At 42.5% G+C, this 25,183-nt stretch overlaps 1 protein-coding gene across 1 annotated transcript in view; it reads left to right on the forward strand.

The window, feature by feature from the left end:
- ATXN1 (ataxin 1) overlaps positions 1-25,183 on the forward strand; it is a 226,169-nt gene that overhangs the window by 119,955 nt on the left and 81,031 nt on the right. Inside the window, exon 5 of the mRNA XM_074899713.1 lies at positions 13,068-13,191. The gene's annotated coding sequence lies outside the window, so the exon portion shown is untranslated. The remainder of the gene's footprint in view (positions 1-13,067; positions 13,192-25,183) is intronic.

Below are 25,183 nucleotides of genomic sequence, written 5' to 3' on the forward strand. Positions count from 1 at the left end.
TATTCTTTGTGTCATGTCACCATGAAAGGACCATGGCTTCCTCGTTACCCTGAAATTTGAATGTATGCAGGGGCACTCGGAAAGGACGGGGCTCCCTCGGGTCCTTGCAGTTTGGCAGGTATCTGTCTCCTTACTTGATCAGGTCTGGGCACTAAAGAGAAATTTAGCACATCAGCGTATCTGTGAATTTACCATTCTTGTCATTGGTGGGGTGATGCCCCAAGTTTAGTGCTCAGAGGCAGAGAACATCTTTCCAAGGGCAGTGAGTGAGTGCCTGTAATTCTCACATTAGTACGTGGACTTGCTTTCTCTTTTGGCGGTTTACAAGGGAGAAGGTAAATCAGCCTAGTTAGTTTTTTCTAGCCACGTGCACCTGGAGCTCATTCTGAAATACGATTAATACGTCTGCACATAGGTAGGATTTTAGTTGTAAGTTTACTAATTGCTTTCAGTGTTGTTTGCTGCTTGAATGTTGAGGGGGTTTTTGTATCTAAGGTAAAAAGAACATCATTATTTTTAGCTTATAACAAAAAACACATTTTCTCTTAAATGCCTTGATATGAAGTAATTTAAACTAAATTTCCCCACAAATCATTTCCAAGAGATTGGCTGTCAAGTATGATAAAAAAAAAATCTGCACTTTTGCAAGGACCCAATGAGACTTTGCAAATTTAGATTTATTCTCAACGTTAAATGTGGTTGAAGATGTCATTTTTTTAAACAGCACTTTTAGAAGTAGTTAGCTTAAAAGTAAGCAATTCAAAGCACAGAGGGAATGATTTTGAAGTGTAAAGTCTTGAAACACAACGCAGAGGTTGACAGTTTCACTACAATTAGAAGCAAGGCAGGCACAACTCCCACTTCTGAAAACTTTCCTATCACACTGCTTCCTCTCTTGGCCTAGAAAACCTCAAAATAAAAACTTTGAGTGGCTTTGCTTATTGACTTACCATAGTTATACTCAATAGCATTAGGAGACAGAGCAGAAAGGGCTGCCAAATCTGTCTGTAAAGAATAATCTTTACAGAAAGCTTCACAGAGGTATTTTTTTTCACATGCTTTCAGTCTCCTGAGAATGCTGCTTTTTTGAGGAAAGCAAGTTTTAGGGTGGTGGGGTTTTTTTATTTTTTTAACAAGGCTTGTTTTGTTAGGAAACCACTCCCTTCTGCTTCTGCATTTAGACTTGCTGCTAATTACCTTTTGGTCCATGACATTTTCCATGAATTGCCACATTCTCCCACACTGTTACAACTTCACACTGATTATGTTATGTGGCACTTCTGCCTGCTGCCTTTGGGAGGAGTGGCTGAGAGAAGGATATGGTGTACCTGGGAAATTGCAATTCATTGCTTTCTGACAGAAGTTTGCTGGAACCAAGTTTTGTAGTTGCTAAGACACAGCAGAGGCTCTTCCTCCCAGTTTGAGATGGGTGGCTGCGGTAGGTGGGATCAGGAGGGCATCCTGTTAACTGTGTCAGTTTAAGCACTGCTCTTCTTTGTGCTGCTGCTGAGGATTTTGTGTAAGAAGTCATGACAAGGCGGTGTGTGGTGTGTCAGGCTGGTATTTTTCATCCTAATTTCAGGCTGTAGTGGAAACCCGAAACCCTGGTGCCAGAGAAGGTGTGGGAGGGGGCAAACTTTGCAGACACTTCTGGCTCACTGAGCCCCTTGGGATGCCTATGAAGCCCAAGCTGCAAGCCTGTCTTTCTCCTAGGGCCTGGGGATGGCTCAGTTTTGTCCTTAACCCAGCTCGGTCCTCTGCAGCAAAACCTCCCGGAGCAGCTGAATATAAGATCATTGCTGATTGAAGCTTGAGTGCTGCTGACAGGAGAACTGGATGTAGCGGAGTTGTTGAGCACAGCTAATCCACTTAAACCGTGGAGCTCATCTGCTGATCTGCAGGGGTGATGGCACTCCTAGGTGGGATAGCTAAAGAGGCTTTGGCTTGAGCTAGCGCTTCAGGGCAAACAAAACCTGCAGCTAGAGCTGAGGATCTGGTTACACTAAGTTGGCCCTGACCCAACCAAACGTGGTTAAAAGTGAGAGGTTAGGTGAGATAAACCCCTCTACTTAACCCTTGTCTTAGCTCAGGAGCTGATGAAGGTGTTCAAGTGCTTTTCCAGTCTCACTGCTTTGATCAAAGGTCTGTTAACTGGGAAGAGCTTTGCCAATAAAAGCCCTTTTTTTATCTAGGATAATTACATCCACAGTGCTAGCAGGTAAGGTTTCTGGTTTAATTGTGTCAATGCACATAAGGGTACAGATCTTTTACAGGTAGAAAAATTGTGATTTCTGACGTAGTAAGCGTGGTTGGGTCCCACCTACGCTGTGGCTGTCAGTGGCGGTGCAGGATGAGCAGCTGGTGTTGTAACAGGATCTCTGACTACATTACTCTGTTGTCCAGCCTGTGACGTGAGGGTTTTCACCTCTGAGAGGTGGTTAAAAAATTCAGGTCCATCTGACAGCAGCAGCACCAGCTGCAGGCAAGCCCAGCGTGGCCTTTTCTGCCACACGATGGTTGGCAGGGGTGGCTGCAGGGCGCAAAAGCAGGCAGTGGGCACTGCTCCTGCCTTGCTGCTGTTTATCCTGGACAGAAGCTTTATTTGTTCAATTTTGTTCATCCCTTTTTTGTGGTTGAGGGAAAGGAGTATGAGGAGCAGTGTGTGTTATATATATGCTGCTGAGTCCTCTACTGTCCTCCCTGTGGTACTAGAAGGCATATGCAGAGACTACAACTTGGTTGTCTTTTGTGAAAAAGGCTTGTAATGTTCCGCGGACCAAATTCTCCTCTGCATCTAATCCTTGCTTGCTGCAGGGAGGTGGAAAAGGGAGTGTTGTGTGTCCAGTCGATTCTGCTCCTGCCACAAGCCAATGCAGCCAGGGACCACTCTGACACCATCCACATACTACTTATACCCCTGGGTATAAGAGACCTTGCTCCCTCCTTTCCATCAACAGCACAAAGAGGTAGAAATGAAGACAGGGGACTAACTCTCTCTGAATTTCAGGAGAGGCTGAAGCTGGTCTGTTGGAATAAGGAGGGAACCAGGAAAGAGGAGCACCTGTGTTGCATAGCTTTGGGCAAGTCAATTATCCCTTCCCCAGTGAAATTCTCTTTGCATAAGGCATGAATAATAATACTCAACTTACCTTGCAGGGGTGTTACGGAGTGTGCTGTTTTGGTTTTGTTTTTTGTTTTGTTTTGTTTTGTTTTTCAGTGTTTGTAATATGTGAAACCGTAAATGAGTGCAAAGTATTATTGCGATTTGATTTTATTGAGGGTTAAACATTGGTGACATGCCCAGCTGAGCATTTGCTGGCAGTGAGCTAGGCAAGTGACCAGCAGCAAACGTGTTTGGCAGCAAGCAATGGACAAAAAAGGAAAACAGGGCTAACTTATTCCAGTCCTACATATTTTTTTCTCTCTTTTACCACCATACGTTTCCCATGAAGCAGATGGAGGTGATCAAAATATCGAATTGGAACTCTGTATTTTAATAGACTTAAATTTTACTGCATAAAAGGCAAATAAAGGTTAATGGCACGAAAATTTGTCTTATAGGAGGGTGAGAGAGTGGAAGTGCCTCCAAGCATGGTCCTTAATAGCTTTCAAAAACAGATCCTACCTGAGTAGTTAGGCGGCTGATTGTTCACTGGGGGGTAGCATGCCAAGGGTGCTGGTTCCTGCACGTTTCATGCTACTGCTGATGGAGGTTTTGCATTGGACTGAAAACATAGAGGGAAATCTCTTGGACAAGGTTGGTATACCCCCCGTGGCAGCAGCGTGAGACAGGGGATGTGCAGGGAGGGTGTGTGCAGGGGGTTTGTGTGCAGGCGGTTTGTGTGCAGGCGCGCGTGTTGGGAGTGCTCCTGTGTTTGAAACATGAGTCAGTGCGAGACTCCGACGTGTTTCTGTGTTAGAGCTGCCGAGTGTAAGAGAGGGAGAGACAGCGTGTGTGATTTCTCCAGTTTGCTCTAATTTCGCGTGAAATGGGGGCTTTCCAGTGGTGGGGTTACTCCAAGTGCGATCGCACCAGCAGGTTTTATGTTGCACCTCGTTGTGAATGTGCCTCCCGTACATTTTGTTACTGCCTGATCATTCTCGTTAATTTTTATTAGGTGTGAAATACAAAGGCTTGTCCTAATTACCACTGGTAGATGATAGCACAACTGAATAACAATCTTGCAATAATCAGGGCTAACTTCTGCCCTGGGATAGTTATACATCAGGTTCACTGGAGCCGGTGTATTCCCGGTAGGAATGAAGGATTTGGCCCAGACTTCGTCTGTATGCATTAATTCAATGACTTTGCTCTGTGACAGTGTCCAGAGGGACAAGTCCAAAGGTCAGCGAAGCAGAAAAGGATCTTTCCAGTGTCTTTTTTTTTAAGCTTTGGGCCAAAGTCAGGATCCTACCCTTGTTCTCATTGCATTTGAAAACATTGATTGCCCCTGGATTTTCTCAAGGTTTGCTTTCTTCCCCAGATCTAAAAGCTGTCATGGTCACTTAACCAAACATAGAGACAGCATTAACTCCACAGTTAACTTTTCATTTAGTGGTGTTTCTGAAAATAAACAATTGCTACAAGAAAACAAATGGTAGAGATGCAGCATATGTTGCACGTAATGATAATTTATTGCCTTTTAAAAAAATTATAGTATAAAATTCAGGGGGCAGATTTCAAATCCTGTGAAATTCATGGCACAATTCCAGTTTATTTGAAAGAACCTTACATTTGTCCCTAAATCTTAGAAGTCCTTAACTACAATTTCCTTTCTCGCATGCCACTCACCTTTAAGATGATACTCCTTTTTTGGCATTATTAATTATCATTATTGTTGTTGCTGTTATTATTCCAGGAGATCTGTATGGGAGGAACGCTGAAATCTGGATTAAAAATAGCATTTTCATGTCCTCCCACTCACTGTACTTCGTGCACAGAATGCCTTTTATAAATGCAGACTTGCTGCTTGGCTAGATAAAAGAAGCTGTCACTTCATTTCCATAACGAAGTCGTTCCCAGGAGAATTTCATTGTTTTAGCAATAAAATTTTTCTAAAAGGCCTTTTATTTTGCCTGAGAAAGGTAACAGAAATGAACTTCTGAGTGGTTATTCCACAAAACAATTAGGAGAAAGCAAGACTGTCTTGATTTGATGTAAGGAGATTTGTATGTGTGTGAATTCCCTTTCGTGTAAGACGAGAATAAACTCCTAACTGAAAATCAAGTTAGAAACACCCCCCCCAACCTTAAACAAAATCACAAATTTTTTTCCTTGCTCTCAGAGACATCACACATCTTTATCAGCACTCTCCTGAATAAATTTGGCCATATCCTTAAGTCCAGCCCTATTTCAAAAGGCACTTGCATGACTTCTGATTCAGATACTTTCCTGAGTTAAAGGCAGTCATGGATAATCAATACCAATTATTACAGTGCATTAATTTTGTTACCAGGTATGTTCTTATTCTTGGAGAGGAATGATCGCTGTATGCTGTATTGAGGCTGAGCACTCAATGAAGCGGGGACTGTGCTTTTCCTGTGTGTACATATGCTATCGAGCACGGTTGGCAGGCCCAGTCCCTCCTTGCCCACAGGCAGCAATGCTGCCGTGGCCTCTCTCACCACTTTCCCAGCATTTCTCACCGCTTTCCTCAGCTGGTCTGTGTCCCATGCCAGCATGATGTTCCTTTTCTCTGAATCCTGAGCGTGCTAAATCACGTCAGAATTAGAGCATCAAAGAAGTGCTGATATGGAAAGCGTATACAGTAAGTGAAAGGTCCTATGGCTTGTGTTTAGTTCTCTCTTTTTTTTGGGGGGGGGGGGGGAAGTGTATCGTTCATTTGTCACCCATGTTGAGCCATGTTTGTGTTTTGCTAAGTGTGCATTGACACAATTACCACTTCAGTCACTGTAGACAGCCTACTACTATAGGTAGGTACATGTAATCAGGAACAAAAGGGAAGAAGATAAAAACATTTTCTTTGTAGTCATGCAAGTCTTTATAGGTTCTGCATTGCACTTAAAATAACTTAAAATTATTAAAGAAATGCAACAATTTTGGAAATTATTATTTGTAGGAAGGTTTGTGAATTCAGGATGTGATATTCTGACTCACCCAACAGCAAACATGTTTGCACTCCGGCTGGTATGACTCATGCTGGCATTTGTCTTAAGTGTGGCAATTGTCTTAGCCCTCCGCTTGGTGCACGATGAATGAAACGGCTGAGGTCCCCTGTTGCAGATTTACTACGTGCAGCTACGCTGGTAAATTGGAGGCTCAGCTGTAGAGTATTTCCTGTAACACACACACACATGCACGCACAGGCACATACACACACATACGAGTGCGCACCCCCCAAGTAATACTTTACTTTTAAATACTAGATTCATAGAAAGGAAATGCATAATTACAGTGCTGGCTTTTGCACCACATAAAGCAGCCCACATCAAAAGGTGTTTGCCATTAATGTTTCAACAGGTAATCTCTGGATTTATTGCCAAGTCGTGTTCCTGTTACTTAGTGCTCGGTGTTGAAACCATTGAAATCTTTGTTGTAAACTAGCATAGTCATCTTAATCCTGAAAAAAAGTTAGTCAATAGTGCCTTTGTTTTCCAGCACTGTGTTTCACATTGCATCAGCAGCACAGAAGACGTGGCCATGCTGGAAGCAGGGAGAAGGTTAAGGGTGGGTTCTGGGCGGGCTTCCTAAGGAAGCAAGGCTCACGTGGTGGCCTTGTTTGTGCCTGAACCCGCGTGTGTGTCCCTGGCCTGATGGCTTGTGTTACTCAGGTCCTTCTCAACCCAACCTGCTGTACAGGTAGAGGCTGCGGGAACCTGCTTCCTGAAAGCTTTGTGTAAATAGGCGGATGAATAGCTTTGGGAACCTGTGGTTGAGGCCGGTGAGGCAAAGGCCACGGTCCCAGCTCAAGTTTTACTGACACCAGGGAATCTGTACAGTGGGCATCTGCTGGGTTTACTGCTGCCGCCAAAGGTCGAGCCTTTTTGCTGGTATTCGTTAATGTGACAACCCACAGAACTGTCTTCTTGGGGTGGTATATCTTTGGCTTGTTAAAATACTGCAAATAAACAGAACCTCAGCTGTTGGTTTTGGTGCTGCTACACTTTGAGACTCACTGCGTTTGGATTCCCCCTTCAACACTCGCTCTTTGCAGGAGAGCTGTGGCCATTTTCTGAGATGTCTCCATTTAACCAAGGCCTAGCTCTTAAGCCCGTTCTCATCTGTAACAAGTTACAAGGGCGCTGCAGTTCCTCAAATATGCAGGAGTCTCATTGTCTCAACTCAAAGTTGAGCTGCATTTTTTGTATAATAGCTTCCACAAAAGAAAAAGAAAATTATTTATGTCATGTAACAGAAGCATCCAGAGTGGTTATTTTTATTGCTTGTATCTGTTCAACATTACTGGCTCTGAGCCTGAATTATTATGGACCATTTGCATTCTTTTTCCAATTTCTTCTGCTCAGAAGACCTGTAGGAATGACTGTGTTACAAACACAGAGGCAATAGAGTTGTTTTTACTTAAAACCTCTGTCTGAGAATGAAGGAAGTTGTCATGCTAAGAGAAATGTAAGTCAGTGTTGAAATCCCCCCTCTTTCCTCCCCCTATTCCTGTTTTGATAGCCATGAGAACGTGGCAAATAGGGAGTGCTGATGGTAATGGGATGATGGATTTTTATTTAAAAATACGTCACTGGCATCTGATAGGAGATATTTGTGAGGTGTTTTTTCTTCTTTCAGTTCTGTACTATTGCTTCTTAGACAAAACAATCTATACATGCTCCTGTTAGTTTTCTTTTCATCTGGTGGCATTGTGTGTTGAACCCACTGTCCACCTCTTTACTTGCTCTTTTAATACCTTATGTGTTACTCTCTTTGTGGGGGAAATCTTGTGGAACTTAGAAACGAAGCACAGTAAGTGAAGCACAGGGCTAAGCACAATTTAACCTCAAGTCATACTGGAAGACCCGGGTATTACTGAAGTAAAAATAATTAGTGTGGTTGTGATTGCTGTTATTTGTGTAAAGGTGATTTCTCAGAGGTACTAGTCAGGTTTGTGTTTGTATTGTTATTAGGCATGGTGTAAACAGAGAGTGTGAGTTTGAGCTGGCATGTGTGTTTTCGTATTTACAACTATCCCTCCGATGATGAACCTTCATCTATTTTCTGATCGCTTGTTTGGAGGTGTTGGGGTTAGAGAATGGGTAATGAGAGCAGCAAGAACTGTTCTGGGAACACAGCTGCTTCCATGGTTTCCAGATAACAGGTTTGGAAGGATGGATGTCCAGTGAGTAGGGCTGAAAAATCCCATTCCCAGTCTGCTTGTATCAGTTGATGCTAAAATGAGGGGTGGTTTACCTGAGCCCTAAGTCAGGAAAAATACCTGCTGTGGATGAAATAATAATGAATAATGTTTTTCTCGATTAAATCTTGGGACACTGATTTCTAGATGACTAACAGTTAACGTTGGTTGCACAAGAATTACTGGTCATCTTCAGTAGTAGATCCTGCACTGGAGGGTGTGAGCTGCAGCCTTACCCCTTCAGCCCCACATGCTGGTCCTGTCTGTCTGTTGCTTGCAGACAGATGTTTCCATCCTGCAGCACTTCATTTTTCCCATAAGTACTCGCACTGGAAATGCCATTCACGCAGGAAAGATGCACAGGGATGTGTTCACAGAGCTGGGGAAAGTAACATTTATCTTTTTTCCCCTATTGCAAATTGCTGGGCAGGATGGATTGCTTCCTTGTCTGAGCCCCACGATCTGCATGATGTTTTTCTGGTTTAGGACCTGCAGGGTATGCAGAGTGCTGACAACTTGATTTACTATTCACTTGCACCCAGATACAGTTATTCACCTTGCGCAAAGTGGGTGTAACACCAAGTTGGGCATTTCACTATGGACTATATACAAAGCTATGGGAAGTGCTTGTTTATGTGACAAAGCCGTGGTAAATCAAGCTTCAGATGAGCAATGGATGCTAAACAGAAATCAGCCTGCCTGTTTTATGCAAATTAAACCTCTTTTGCGCTAAGGTAATATCCCTCCACCTTAGTCTTAAAGTAGGCATAATTGTGATTTAAGCCTTTTTTACACTAGCAGAACAATTAATGTAAAGATGACTCAGCCCCATCAGGAGCAGCCTTTGTACACAGACAAAATGTCAGGAGATTTTTCAGACGGGTAAAGTTCGGCATGGCTGGTTTAGAGAAGCTTTTATTAACTTGAAATCTAAAAGATATTTAATTCTTGGCTGGTTTGTGTGTTTTTTTTTTTAATTTGATTTTTTAATTTCCTTTAGAATATTTTCTATATGTATAAAATCAGCAAAACCTGTTGAAAATTATTTAGAAGTTTTTTCCTGACATGATAGATGTTATGCACATTAGGTAATTGAAATCACACACGCTCCAGGAAGATACAACCTCGCCTTTCCCATTTGCAGTGGGGCAGGATTGAACCTGTCTAAAATTATTTCATGCAGAGGGAGAATAAAGGAGGAAATGAATTACAGTTTTATTTGAGTTGAAGGATTAGTTGTGGGATAATAGTGAACAACGAAACAACTTGGGAACAACGTTGCCGTCTCTTAAACAGTTTTATTAGCTTATGCTGATTTGTGAATTAGGAAAACCAAATTACATGATGCAAGAGAGAAAGGAATGGCAATTAAAAACCTGCAGGAAAGGGCTAGAAAAATGGTGATCTCTCACTGCCTGCTCTTCAAAGCAAGATGGAGAGCATGACCTTTTATTGGAACAAATACAGAGTATTGCACAGAGCCGGCTTCTGGTTTTCAGTTTTGCCAATTTGCAGTTGCTTGCTTGTACTATGGTTCTTATTTGTTGATTGCCCTGGGGTCCAATTTTAGTATCTAAATACTCCCAAGAAGTACTTTCATGTTCTTTGATTTGAGGTCTGTTCATCTTTCAATTACACTTACAATCTGTCAACTCAGTGTCCTTTTTAGCACTCGGAGACAGGACTGTGCTGTGATATTTGAATAACCATAATGTTGTAGGACCATGAAAACCTGATTCCTTGCGTAACACTTCCCTTTATAGCCAAGATGTGATACGTAACTGTGTATGTGATAATGATCCATTGATCGTGTTGAAACTTCAATTGCAAAGCCTGGTTAAAACCTAGTTGCCTGCACACTGGCCTTCCTTGATGGTTCCTCCAAGTTACGACTTCTGCATGTTCCAAGAAGAGCATGTCATCACAGCCCATCAGATCTGCATAGTAAAAAGATAGTCCCAGTTAGGGAATGAGTACTCTGCTCTTCAGGCAAGGATTATGCTTCGAGAAGCAGCGTATCTTCCTGTGTGTCCTGAAGTTTGTACCATGCTCTCTTTAAATCTTAAGCATAAAAGTGTCTGGGAACATTTGCAGGCAGACGTGCCTTGCCCCTCACAGAAAGAAGTGCCTACGGGTAAGGTCAAGTGAGCAAGTTGTAGCAGATTAAACTAGCTTGTGAATTTACAGCACGTCATCTGCTCCGTAATAACTGGCTGTGTGCATGGTGCAAAGGCATCCTATGGTAAATACAAGGTCTCTCACCCTTTTTTCCCTGAGGGGTAGGCTACCTTGCTTCGTGTCATCTTTCCTATGAAATAAGGGTGCATGGAGAAGGATATTGGCCACAGAGCATCACTGCACTGTATCACATGGATGCTGCTTGTGACTTGTTCCCATGTCCATGTGCTGGCAGGGGGCTGCAAGATAAATTCCGAACTGATAGCAAGATAACTACATAGTTAGCATGCAACGCTCGCTCCTGTTTCAGTGATTGGCGCCCTAGTATAGGCAATCAGAGCCTTGTTTAACTTGAACAGAATCAAAATCCTAATCCCACCTGTTGAAGTTAGTGGAAGAACTTTCACCGAGTGTGGTGAGTTTCAACCCAGTCATCCAAGCAGCTGATTCTCCAGGGAGGCTCAGAGGAGTCCACACAAGCAAGCACTGCAAAATCTGGTATGGGAGACAAGGTGCGCATGGAGTAAACTTCCCTGCTCTTGATAAAAATAATTGGAAGCCATCTGATTTTGGTAGAAATGTTAAATATTTTCTCTTAGTCCTTTGGACTCCATTTTCAGGTTCCCTTGAATGTTGAATGACAAGAGATGAAGTTTAAGAAATTGAATTTTTAGATTTTTTTTTGGCCTTGCATTTTGGTTTTTTTTTTTCAATCTTCATATTCACATAATTTAAATAAAAAATAAATGGCTTGAAAATAAATTGCTTTGGGTTAGGCAAAATTTTCAGGGTTGACTTAAAAATAGGTTTGGGGGTTTTTTATGGTTTTGGTCTGCTTTCTAAAGTTAAAAAGCTTGTCAGATTATGTCTGATAGTGTGCTTTTCTGTCAAATAAGTGACGGAGTCGCATTTTAGTAGAGGAGAGAAACTGTTTATCAAAGTCCTAGAACTGTAGCCAGGGTCTGGGTATCTGAAGGACCTTGAGGTTGCAGTGCCTCTGTCACCCAGGAGCTGTACTTCCAGTTTAGAGTTTCTTAAGCTGGGAAGACTTCTGTGACTGGTGTCTTGCATTGCTACAATCCATCAGGGAGAGGACAAGACACATGCAACTAAGACAAGTGGTTATCATCGTGACTGCACGTGCACCTTGGAGAGTCCTAACCAGCTGGACACTGGCTCATGGATGCTGATCTGTGAGGCCTTGGCCTTAGACAGTAAATCCGGGAGTAGCTTTACACCAAAGCTGAATCAGCTGGGCAAATACTGGTTTGGGTTTTGGAAGGTTTTGTTGTTGTTGATTTGTATGTTCAAATAAGACTGTCTCAGGGGTGTAAACTTTTTTTAATAGTTACCATTGCATTGCCTTCCCTCATCTCTTCACCCATGAACTGCTTTTGTCCATGTGACTTGTTTCATGCCTTTACGTAGGGTGAGATTCATCTGCATTCATCTGTAGCCATCTAATCTGAGCTCAGTGTCTAGACTCACTTTATAGAGGGAGAGAAGCAGACCTTTCTAGAGAGTGATTCATTCTGTCCTAAAGTAAATGCTTAAGATAGGTCAAATTAATAATTTTCTAGGTTCCCAGGTTTCCTCCACTGAAAGTAAAGAGAGCTTGCACTGTCTCAAGTGTAGACTTCTGCCCAGCACATGTTTTTGGTTTGGGGACGTGGATTCCACCATGGTGCTGATAGGATGGGATCCATGCGCACAAATCCTGGAATTACATGTGAAATGTTTGAGGAGTCTTATGTCAAGGAGATAGGAAAGGTTTGTGGCACAAAGTGAAGCTAAGAATTTAGGAAACACAAGTAGACCATGGGAACCTGGCTGAAGGAAAAAAACGTTCATGTCAGGCCTTGTGGAAATACACACTCTATTTTAAGTATTCCGTGTGGGGTTCACACAAAAAAAGAAGCACAGCAGTTTGTTCAGACCACAGTAAAAAGGCTGAGGATAGTCTGATACCTTGTACAGTGGGTCAAAAAAATTAAGAGTTGGTCCACAAAGAAATTCTGCCAAAAAATAAGTATGAAAAACCGCACGATTTTAAAAATCTCAGATGTGAAAAATACTTCCTACTGTGGAATAGCATGTGTGTGTGTGTATTTTGTTTTCAGTACTCCTCTGTTGCAATATTACAGATAACCACAGAAATAGATAGGTGTTTGCATCCCCTTAGAAGAGTTCATTGAGAAAAAAGTCTTCCTGTGTGGATCTCTCTGCACACCCTGCGCTGTTTGCACACTTTGCAAAATGAGAACCCTGAATAGTTTTTTCTTCCTCTAGTTATGGTAACAGAAGTATCCAAGAACTATTTTAATTATGTATCTGCCTCAGCAACTCTGAACTGGGTTTTAATTGTTGGTAATAAGTACAACGCAAATGACTCTTCCTATCCAAATCAGTGTTTGACATACACTCACTCTGTACTGGAATCTACATCCTGGGAGCTCATTAAAAATGCATTTGCTTCAAGGAGATGGAGGAATCATTTGCTAAACAGCAATATGGATTTTCCTTTTTTTATTCCTTGCTTTCTTACTTTGTTTTGATTTTCTTTTACAGCTCTATCTTACTTTATTTGAAAGAGGAAAGCCAGTGAGGACCTGTGAGCAATCCGTCATTTTCTGAAAAATCTTCATGCTAAAGGATAATCCAGAATTCCCTGAAGAAGAGCATAGTGAATGTTGTGAGTTCCTAGAAGCAATAACGTGTACTTGCCATTGTGTCTTTTGGGGGGCAGTAGTGTAGTGTACTCTACAGTGTTTGCTCCCATCCATGGGATGTACTGAGCATCTTTTCACTCTGCTGAAACCAAAGGCAGGTGTGTTTGGGTTGGGCTGCAAAGCCAGACTTGAATTTCTCTCCTTTTTTTTTTTTTTTTTTTTTTTTTTTTTTTTTTTATGTCTTCAGGGGCAGAATAGTGTTATCCAAGGAAAGATGCTGGGTTTCTTTTCTATGGGCTGCTACAGTTATTTAACACATTACTGTAGCTTTTTAGTTAAGTATGTAGGCCTCCATTTGAAGGCCTTGGGACTGTGTAGCGTAACAAGAATTAAAAATGTTATGGAATGTTCAGCAATCTACAGGTCAGACTCAGGAGTTTTATACATGCTTATACAATGGTTGAAATTATTTGGCTGCTTTCAAATCAGAGGAATGCAAATGTGGTTATTTGTGCCTGGTATTCCTAACTCCTATTGCTTTGATTGGTTTGTTACATTCGTTTGAGTATTTTCAATACAAACACTCCTCTCAGGGATTTGTGTTCATAGGAATTGGAGTAGCACACCTTTCAGAGGGAAACACAGTCACATTAACCATGAGGGATAGCTAAAGAGAAGGCATATTTTTATGTTCATTGTTTTTCTCATGAAGCCCACAGCTTTTCTGGGTTGAAATGGCAAATGTGCAGGTCAAATGTAAACATCCTCATAAACAGAGGAAGCCTGCTTGCCAGGTTTGAGAATAATCCTTACTTTTGTCTTAAGAAGGAACCTTGGGAACTTCAGAATTAGGTAAGTTAGTATTTAAATCCTTAATGCCCAAAGTATGCAGTGGTCCTTCAGGATGTTAGTAGTGATAAAGCAGCTGCAGATTCTTCCAGTTCAAGCAAATTAGTTTTTGCACTTTCCATAAATTTAGTAAATATAAATATATTTTCTGACTGCTGAGCATGCCTTCTAGCTCCCTGAAAGCTGGATGCCCTCCTCTGCTCTTCTTTTCCCTTTGAGTTCAGGCTTTGGGAAGCAGATTGAGACAGAGTCTTAAGTGGTACTGCTTTCTCAAGAGTCACTTGGAAAATAAATGTTAGAGAAGACACTTAAAAATCTTTATTATCTCTCCCCTTTCCCGCATGCTTTGATCTACAGTGAAATAGTTAACAAAGCTGACATTTGGAGATGTTAGTTACTAGTACCACTAAGCTGCCAAGTTAGTAACTCATTAAGATGAATAAGGGGCCTCTGAGACCTGGAGCTTCTCACTGTCTGTATCCAAGCAGACGTGGCCGTATCAGTTTATTCCCACACTTTGAAAGACTTCTTTGAAACCACAAGGGCTTACTTTGCACGTTGACATCCTAGAGCAGAGGAGGGCAGCCTTAAATAATAATAATAATAAAAAACTGTTCTAGCATGCAAAGCTGTTGGGATAGCAGGAGATGTTTGTTCAAGATGTTGCAATCACCTCCACTGATTGCAACAGCAGCACCACCTCATGCCAAGGAGAGCATTCCTTGAGTCCTCTAAGGTATGTGATGTGCCAGATCAGCCAGATAAACTGCATGGGAGAAGGAGGCAATCATCAGCCACGACAGAGTATCTGTCAAAGATGCTGTCTGTGTGATTATTACATTTGCTCCTGTCTTAAATGGTTTAAAATGAGCCCACTTAAAGCACAGCACAGTAGTCTGCTATTGCGGTGCCAAAACCCCAAATTACAGTCATGAGGCCTGGGTTTACACAGACGAAGCAGCACTGTTCTCACCAGGTATGGATGGAAAGGAAGTGCTCTGGAGAACAGCTTTCACCCTGGCACCTAGGACTGGGTTCTTTAGGGGAGTCATTTGTAGGTGATGGAGAGCTCTTCAGAAGTTCCTTGAAAGCATATTTTGTCACCTGGCTTCTGCTTGGAGGACAGTGCCGCAAGAAGGAGGCAGTTGGCCAGGCTCCTCCTCTCTCCTTCCCTCTTTCCTTTATCCTCTTGAGGAGACAAGAATACCAGAGAGGAGGAGGTATGGTGTTTCAGCTGAAAGGAAATGCTGGCATACAGTGTTTTTACTGAAAAGTACTGCTCTCTCTTCCCTGAGAGTTTGCAAGGTGTTGTCATGCTAAGATGTGCAGAAAACAATCAGACCTTTCCGAACATTGTGAGCAGTAGCTGTTCTCATCCCTTCCACTGCCTCCTCCTGCCACCCAGGCAAATTTCAGAGGAAGGGGGGTGTGAGGAGGGAAGGGGTCAGTAAATTGGGACCAGCGTCTTGTATCCACCTAGAAACTGCCTGTTTACTAAACAGTACAAATTTCTTGTTTCCTTTCTCCTTCTCTCCTCATTCAGATGAAGCACATTTCTGGAATAGCAGAGCTTGTACAAATCAAGTCCATATTCCTCTTTTGCAGAGAGAAAAAGGGATGTCAGGAGGATTTCTTAAGGAGGAACGTTTATTTCACTTAGTAAAGGGTAAAAACAAAGTAAGGCAAGGCTCCTTTGCTCTCGCAGGACGTACCTTGCGAATTCCAGCATACGGTTTTGTAATTTTCTGGTAGGATTTAGGTATCCTGAGGTTTTTTTTCCATCCTGAAAACATATGCCGCAGCTTTTTTGGAGTGCTAGCCGCACAAGCACAAACACATTCTGACAGGAGCAATGAATAAACTCTTCGTGTTCCTTACTTGCAGGCATTTCTTCACTTTATTTTTTTTTTTTTTTGCTTATGTGAAAACCTCTGGCACCGTTTGTGGGAAATGGAAAGTAAATCTCTAAATCCAGTATGTGTCAATAATTAAAACGTCTTCAGTTGATCTCATATCTATAACTGTTATTTTGGGCAAACTGTGGATGGCAGGATAGTAAACATCCCCACTCTTCACTCTGACAGGCTTTCCATGCCCGCCTTCGGTGGGAACCTGCTGCCGTAAGGGCTAACCCTGGAGAGGGTCTCGGGGACTGTGGCTTCACAAGGTTTAGCCCTGGTCCCATCCCATTTTTGAGCTGCTGCCTCCTTTCTCCACTCCTTGGCCCTCCTTGCTCCCTTCACCCTGGTCCTATCTCATCCATACTCCTCTGGCTGCCGGCTGTTTTTCCTGGCACCTGGACCTGCAGTGGGGCTGGGAGCAACAGCTCCTGGAGCTGATGTCAGTGCTGCTTCCTGAGCTGCCTGGCCAGGCTGGCGGCAGCCTGGGCACACCCTCTCCCCAGAGCATCACCTTCTCTGCCTGCCTGTGCTGCCTCTGTGGTAGCCCCTCAGAGAGGGGGCAGATGCAAGTGGTGAAAATTGAACATTAGTGAGCCTTTTGCAGCAGTTTTCTGTGAGCCTTGAGCCTCAGCACCAGGTTTGTGGTGTGGTTGGAAGTGACACATGGTGTCTCTTCAAATAGCAGTGAGCTGTGCACACCTTGGAAGAGCAACGGGAAGTTTTGACACATGCAGCCTTAATGTTTCTGAACGTCTTTGCTTTTGAATTGCTTTGGTATCCGTATGCTAAACCACTTCATGGTTTTCTACGGAAATTACCAGGCTGCTGACAAAAGACAGCACTGCGTGTGTCCGTTCTTCCAAACAACTGCCCAGTACATGCCACTGGGTATTTATAGGGAGAGAGAAAAAGGGAAGAATCACTGTCATTTGAGAAATGTCTCTCAGAAATGGCAGTAATTTATTCCCAGGCATTATTCTTCATTAAGAGCTACAGACAGCTGCAGCTTCCCTTTAAATAGAAATTGCACTCTGTAGGCATGCTATACATAGGGCTTCAGGTTTCTGACATTTCTCTGCCATAACTCAGAAGTATTTCTCACCAAATAAATGTTTATTCAGAAAGTCTTATTTCCTGGCTTTTATTTCATGTAACGTGCTTCCGTCGGCCAGACAAGAATGGCTCAAGGCTGACATTTGGGAGAGGAAGCTGAAACAGTATGGGTCTCTCACAGGACATCAAAAAAAGTCTCTGACTAACTCTAGGCCTTCGGTTTGGCAGTTTATTTTAACTGGTGAACATTGGATTAAAATGGATGTTGCAGAAATACAGCAGAGCTGCTGTGTCTGTGCAGAAGCGAAGCGGGCAGTGGTAGGTGTTTCTGTGCATCACATTGGCTCACCGACTCTCCTGGCCCCAAAGCTGCTGTCCTCTGAGTGCACGGGCAGCAAACCTGCCTTGGCGTCACGCAGCAACCAAGGTGTTTTGACAGTGGGGGATCACCATATGGTCAGTGTATGGGCACCTATAGACAGTGCGTGAGAGCTGGGCTGTGTCTGCTTGCCCCTGCCACCCACTGGAGAGGTGGCCGGGGTGGCTTTGAGTCTTGCAGAGGGACATGCGGTGATGCGACCATAAGCCACCAGTGCTTGGGGACTGCAACAGAGCCAAATGCCTTTTTATTCATGTCTGTATGTCTGTGCACGTCCCTTGGATTTAACTCTTATCTTTTCCACACTCCTGCTGGCTAGCTCCTTGACTCACAGCTTTCTAACCTGTCTTTTCCACCCTGGACTGCTGAGCTTCCTCCTCTGTCTCCAGGGCTTATCTGCTGGATCCATACTTTCCATTCTGTGTGCCAGCCTCTAGCACTCCAGTAGATGACTTTGCAGTTGTAGCAGACCCATTTGGTTGCCTTTTGTAATCTGTGGCTACACTGTTCCTTCAAATACAAGATGTCTTCCTCCTCCCTGTCTTCCCCCAGTTCTCCCTACACCCCTAAGTTTATGGCTTACAGTATGCAATCTGTGTGTTAAAATAATTTTTAGTTAGGTCATTCATTACTCTCTTGCTTTCTTCTCGGCCGATATAGCTTCCAGAGAACTGAGAAGTTGTAATTTCTCCAGGGCTAAAATCCAAGTCTTTGATAGGCAGGCATGATGCCTGGGGCCACTACATGTTGCTACCGGTTGTCAGCTTTGTAAAACTTACCCTGCAGAGCAAAGAAATCTGGGCACAAAGATTGTTCTCTTCTCTTACCGCAGCAAGCTGTAGTTTCCCAGTCTGTTCTGCCTTCCCTTCATTGTCTTCCAAGCAAATGGCTGTAAGATTATGACTCCCATGTTTGGACTGAGAACAGCTTTTGCCTGAGCAAACAGATTTCTCTTTGGCAGTCACTTTAACTGCTGCCCCAGCTTTTCGCTGTCAGCTTTGTTTCATGATTTGGCGTTAGAGAAGTCCAGGCAGTACTAGTGCGTTGGAGCGAGTAAACACAGCAAGGAAGGCAGGTGAATGCATTTGTTAATGCTTACAGTACCAGTGTAGTTGCTGTGTGGTCCACGAGACTAAAGCATCTCCTGTAGTTCAACAGTATAGCTTATGGTTGCTCTTATTTTTAACTTAGTGGTGTCGACTGGAGAAACTTCAGATCCTTGCTTGCAGCGCTCTTTCGTCCAAGAGACTTCCAGTGAACAAGAAGCAGCACTGGGAACCAAGCCCAGTCTTCACAGATTGATAGCATGGCGTGAAAGCTGCTCTAGTATCTGCAAGTTGTGTCTGAGGTGAAGCTGACCAAAACACAGGTGTCCCGTGCCTGTGAGAATATTTCTTCTGCCTCTCCTCTGTTTCACTGCTGCTTTGTTGTGTTGCTGTGTTAGTGAGCATCACTGGTGAACTGCTTTGCTGCACCCACAATGACCCTAACAGTATCTTGTAGCCTGCCAATGCTTCTCTCAAAGCTGATAATGTTGGTGGCAGCAGCAGCAGGAAGAGAATATAAATTAAGCTCTCCTAGAGGGGAAGTTTTTTTCCATTTTCTGTTTGGGGTATGGATTCAAAAGGAAAGGCTGCTGCTACTGGTAAGAGAGTTAAAAGGGATCATGAGCCCTTTGTAACAGAATACTATTCTGAGCAACTTGTTCATTCATATTTATTCCAGGTTTGTTTGCAGCCTGCCAGGCATTTTGACCCCGAATGCTTATGTTTGGAAGGAATATTAGATACTCGTAGACAAATGTGCAGTACTGATACTATCAGTGTTCCTACTCGGTGAGTTTTATGTTTCTGGTTGTTGATCAGCATTGGTGTATCCAGCTGCAGACATTGATGAATGTTTCAGAGGCACCTGGTGGCACAAAGGTCAAGAGGAAGAAGATAAAGCAGCAAGTTGCCAGGATTGTTCTTAGCTTCTTTTCCTTTTGGGGTAACAGAACTAGAGACAACAGACTAAGGAAACCAGAGGTGCAGTAGTCTTTTATTTATTTCTAATGGGTTTTCCTGGCAGGTCTTTAAATAATAGAAAAACCCTCCCCACTATGTCAAATCAAATTTTTAGCACTAGTGCAAATTATTACCAAGTTACTGTACTAGTAACAGAAGAAATCTATTTGGGAAGTGAAGGCTGCATTAGATGAGGAGAGAAAGGTTATTCTGAGTTTCTGTGCCAGGCAACCTTCAATCAGAATTGGGGTGGTGATTTATAAATTCCCTTTGTCTCACTTCCAGCGTTTGGACTGCAGTGAATCCTGCTGAAGCATTACAAAAGCTGTGCCAGTTGAAACAAGCTGGGCAAAATGTGGTTTGGCTTCCCTTATGGATGGACATTTGTGACCAGAGCTACAGATATTCCTTGCAACAGAGAGGTGACTGCAATGGAGGCGGTGGGCAAATTGTGCTTTAAGCCTTCGGCTGCCAAGAGTTTGTCTCTCTGGCAGATAAAACCTCTCTTCTTAACAGCTTGATTTAGTATTTCTGTTGCAAATAGTTCACAAAAAGAAACCTTGGGTAACATAAACCTCTGATGAAGTAAAAGTGAGCTTGATGCCCAGGGAAGAGCACTGGCGGAGCTAACACTTTTCATCTTCACAGTTAAAGTGTTTTGGGTCTGTTGTACATTTTTTGAAAGGAGTGTTGTTTGTTTGTTTTCTTGTAAATACATGTATTGTAAGTGACTTTTGTTAAAGAATCAGCGCTGGATGGGGGAGGAAATAATGTCTCTTTGTCATTCAGTCTGTCTCATGATGCTGTTTGAGGTGGGAAGTCCTTCTAACTCATTTCTGAGTTAAGACATGTCCATGTCCGTTAGATCCACAGTGAGAATTACCAGGATTCTTTTTTATTTTTACTAGATCCATTAAAATGTTTGTATAACTATCTTTATTCAACCTGAGGGATAGCCTGCAGAGTGATCGAGGAGATAGAAGTACAAGTACTTCCTTGTTATCATTGACCAGTCAAACCAGTTCAACTGAAGGGGTTTGGCTTAGTGAGCAGTCCTACTGCTCCTGATGACATTTGTAGAAAGGGTGAGTGAGCTGCAGAGCTTTATATGTCTTCATTAGAGTGTGAAGTCTCTTCTTAAATGAAATGAAGCAGGCAGTCTTCATTAGCTCTGGGTTTTCTTGTTGTTACTATTCTAATGTAATTATCACTTTTCTTCAGTCAGCCGCCTGCTTACAAATAATTCCTTTCCATCTGGAGAGTATTTTGAGATGGGGAAGGTACAGTGAAGTAGTGAAACTATTGTTAGCACCGCGTTCTTCCTCTCCTTCTCTTCCACTACCTGGAATGCTATAAAAGGAAATATAAAAAACAAATACATAGCAAATATAATAGGATCCTCCTCTCTTAAAAAGGATTATGCAGAGGAAGACTGTGAGTTATCTGCCTAAGCACATGCAATGGGACAAAGCATCATACACCGATCTGTAAGATCCCTGCAGTTCTTCACTTCAAAAAAGTAGTGTTAAGAACTGAGGAATCGCCCCACTCTGCTTTCAGATGACAAGACACATTGCTTCAGCAGTCAGTAGTTCTTGGGCATAATGAAATACCTGCTGGCTGCAGGGAGTAAGAAAGGCTCAGTCATGATGGGTACATCTATTGTGCATCTGAGCCCCGTGCAGAGATTCCCAAGCTGACAAGGTGCTTTGCTCAGGCTAATTAGCCCTGCTTCTCCCCTTACATCTTCTCTGATTATGCTAATTAGACTGAGCAGGGTGCTGCCTGACACTGGTGAGAGTCAAGCAAGTGTGTCTGTATAGCCTTGCCCTGTAGTGTACCCTATAAATGTCTGAGCCTGCTCAGTGCAAGCCCACGAGTCTGTGCCGTGTGGCTGTGCAGCACAGGTATTTCCTGGAGTTTTATTGTATGTGCTATCAAGAATCACTCAGCCTCAGGTGGCTTGCTGGGACTGCAGTAAAGGTACTAAGCATTAGGGATGATCTTGAACAACTAACTGGCCATAGCTTCCTTGCTGTCAGAAAAACGCATGCTGCTAGATGTCTTTTCTCATGTTTGTTCTGTTGCATGTGAATGACCTCCCTGGTTCTGGAGGTGGTGGTCTGGAGCTCCAAGGGAGGGACATAGGTGGGGGGGCAGACTGTCAGAAATGGTGAGACTGAGTAGTAAAGGTGTGAAGAACTTGGACTTTCTGCTTTTCATCCTATTTACATGTGTGGGACTGTCAGAAAAATGGGTTGGCTTGTTGAATTAGATGGTGAAACTTCACTAATTAGCTGTACATTCCCCACTCCACGTCTACCTCCTTCTTTCCCAAGTGGGATTCACGCAGAGTTAAATGAGTGCAGGAATAGGTGACTTTCATAATTTGGTGGTTTAACATTCAGTTCTAGGTGTAGCTATTGCAATATGGGTAAATTTGCTATCAAATACTGTTTCAAAGACATCAGCTGAGCTTACACAAGACAGTTTTTAGAAGAAACAATCAAAAAATCCTGACAACCCCCAAATGACAATAAATAAAACTATTTTTGCTCATTATAGTAGAAATGGCTTTTTACACTCCTGACTGTTCTTCCTCTGACTGGCACCTTCCTGAGAAATGCAGTTGAGAATGAATGCATATGTATACACACATACACACATGCCTATCTATATATACATTGATCTTAGGGAGCCTGGGAATGTAAAAGCAAGTGCAAAAACGTATGCTAGTTTTGGCAAGTTGTTTGTTTTAGTTGCACAGTTTCCTGATTTTCTTCTTTTAAAAGGTGCGTTAATGTTCTGTGTATGTAGCCTGAAGTGTGATAGTTAGATCTCTTGTCAAAAGATGGATGTCCATGTTTCATTCCATATTGTGAAATGGTAGTCCTCAAAATATCACGTCAAACCACTACCATGAATAAATAGCTGCGCTGTATTATTTTTGGGAGTAGCAGTTTCCAAGACAGTATGATTGCAACCATTAAGTGAGTAGAAAGTGTTTTGAAAGAGTAGAACGAGCTTTGTTGACTGAAATGGCTGGGTCAGGGCTGAAAAGGAAGAGTTTGCTGTTTTAAAACATAGCAGACATTTTAGACATTCTTATCAAGATGCTTCAGTAACACAGTTGTGTGAAGACTGATAAGGGAACGTGCAGTAGCAGCCCTCATAATTTAAAGTGCCCAAACTTGGCATGTTCTGTGGTAATATTAAATAGTAATAAATATAAATCTCATGTTCTGGAATTCCCGCGTCTGCTTATTAGCAGATCAGTGTGTAAACACTGGTTCAGTGTGTCTAGTGCTAGAAGGATGTGTTTTGTTCTGGTGAAGGGATGTGTGCTGGCATGTATAAAACAGGCTAGATTCAGACTGAGCTGTACTCTGCATTTTCTAGAGGAAGTCTGTTTTGTACAAACCACACATAAAAACAATATGTAGATAATTTTTCACTGTAATGCAGGTATTTCATCAGTTTTAAATCACAACTATTAGTTACTGGTTTCACTCAAGTTGCCTAGTAAGATCTTGCCAGGAACACCTTAACAGGACAACTCAATCAGAATTGCAGATTTAATGTTGCTCCTTGGTCAGATTGAGACTGGCAGTTTCCAGTTCGCTCCCAGATCTGCACCCTTTAAGTGCATAAAAATGGTTTGAAAGAGGAGGAAGAGCTTTCTTCACTGAAATGACTGCATTGGGATTGAAAGTGGAGAGCAGCAGATGAAAGAGCCCTGGACCATGACAGGGGACGAATCCCAGTGTTTACACACCATGGCCCCCATAGACCTGTAGTAGCTGTTTTTTCGTGATCTCTGAGCCTGCCTGTTGACCTGTGCACGCTCTTAAGGCTGTCTAACATGTCAGGGCTGGAGCCTCGAAGCAGTAGGGAATGGTGTTTATCCGTGGTCAGAGAGGAAACAGCCATGCTGACACAAAGCCTGTTGTCTGATGAGACCAGTGCTAAAGGTAATGTATAAAACAGTGGTGATTGTATCCTACTTTGATTTGCTTTCCTAAAGAAGTATGGTCCTTAATTGAGTTGCAGTCAGTATTTTAAGGCTTATGGCATAATGCATTTAAGCTCAATGAAGGCATTTATTTTTAAATGTTCCTTCAGGACTTCAAAATGTTGCAAAGAGCAAAGCAGACTGTGGTTGTGCAAAGCTGGTATGGTATTGGTGTAGCTGAAGCTGAACTTGCACTCACATGACTTCAGTCTCTGTCTGTATTGTGCTGGAAAAGCCAAGTGATTGGGTATAGAAAAGATTTGTTGTATTAAAGCATCTCTTTTGGTTCTGTGTTGTGGGTTTTTTGGTCTTTCCATTTTTGTTTTGGCTAAGATGGTGTGGGGGATGAGGAGTTGCAGATTGATCATTGTTTGTAAGCTGTCTTACTGGAATGGAGACTGTAGGAGGTTTTCTCATGGATCTTAGTTAGACCAGTGCCTTATCTAAACAGTATTTGACCCTTAAAGATGCTACATGTGGCTCTCATCCAGCCTACCTGCCTGATCAGAGCGGACGGTATGGTCATGCTTGCAGCAGAGTGACAGGAGCACTTATTTGGGGAACCACTCCCATGTATCAAACCATTGTGTTCTTGGAAGTCTAACATTTCTGATAGCCTCCTCTCACTTGATTTATTTTAATGTAGTTCAAAGGTGTACCAGGAAGGACAATTTGATACCTTGATGAAGGACATCACAAAATGAGGGTAATACTGTGTCCTGGCATCACCACATGGTACTATTTTGACTTTGCATTAATATGCAATAACTTGTAACAGTAGCTATGCAGCAGCTCCAAACAAACACTGTAAAAACTTTGATCTCAGGTAGTGTTTGTCACTACAAATGTAATTATCTGTGTAGACCATCAGTCTTAAGACTAGTAATAGCAGCAGTGTGGGAGAGCTTGTGGTATTCAGTCTGAGGCATTTCTACGCTGCTGATGTCGAATAGGCTGACTGCTCGTAAAGAGACTGGTGGCAGAGGTCAGGTCTTGCTGGTCTCATTACTTGCCTTCTGTCTTATGGTGGAGCAGGGGAGAAACTGTATCCTTGATCTTTACCTGAGAACAATAAAAAAGGACGAGATACAGAGCAGGATATGCAATTAGAGAAATAAAATGGCATTCATGCTGCTCTTTGATACCTTTTCTTGCATTAAAAAATAAATCCAATAATTCCTGTAGTATTATTTTCCAATTTTTTTTAGATTCAGCTTACAGTGATAGGAACAGTCTTCCCTGGGTAAAAACTAATTCTGATATGCAAAGAAACCTAAGGGGTAAGACAAGGGAAATTATGTTGTTTTAATAGATAAGGAGTCATTTAAAAATTTAAAAATTATTCCTGACCAATTATCAATTACTTTATCCTTTCACATGCGAAGAGAAAAAAGAGAAGTGGTAAAAATTGAGTTTTGGTAAGGTTTGACGGAATAGTGCTAAGCATAGCTAGATTTGAAGCTCAGTGGAAACATTGTGGATTCCTTAGAGTGGGCCCCCCCAGGAGTTTGAGAAGATGTGTGATCAGAAAGGTGGAGTTAAATCCCACCTTCTCCCTTGCTCAGACTTCTGTGGGTTTCTGTTTTGGTTCTGGCTTGTTTCTTAATTTAAGCAACGACCTCTGTGGTATATGCTGGTTCAGTCAGTCTTGTCCTATGCTGCCTTTTCATGAAATGCATCTACAATGACCAGTGCACTGAACCTGGTAGAGGCAGGTGTTGCCTTTTGGAAGGAGAATTGCATTTCTTTTTTTCTATTGTACCTTTAAAATTCTTCCCTTTCCTTCCTGTCTGCAAAGTGACTAACCAGTGTTTA

The sequence above is a fragment of the Athene noctua genome, chromosome 2, assembly GCF_965140245.1.
Source record: "Athene noctua chromosome 2, bAthNoc1.hap1.1, whole genome shotgun sequence".
NCBI lineage: Eukaryota > Metazoa > Chordata > Aves > Strigiformes > Strigidae > Athene > Athene noctua.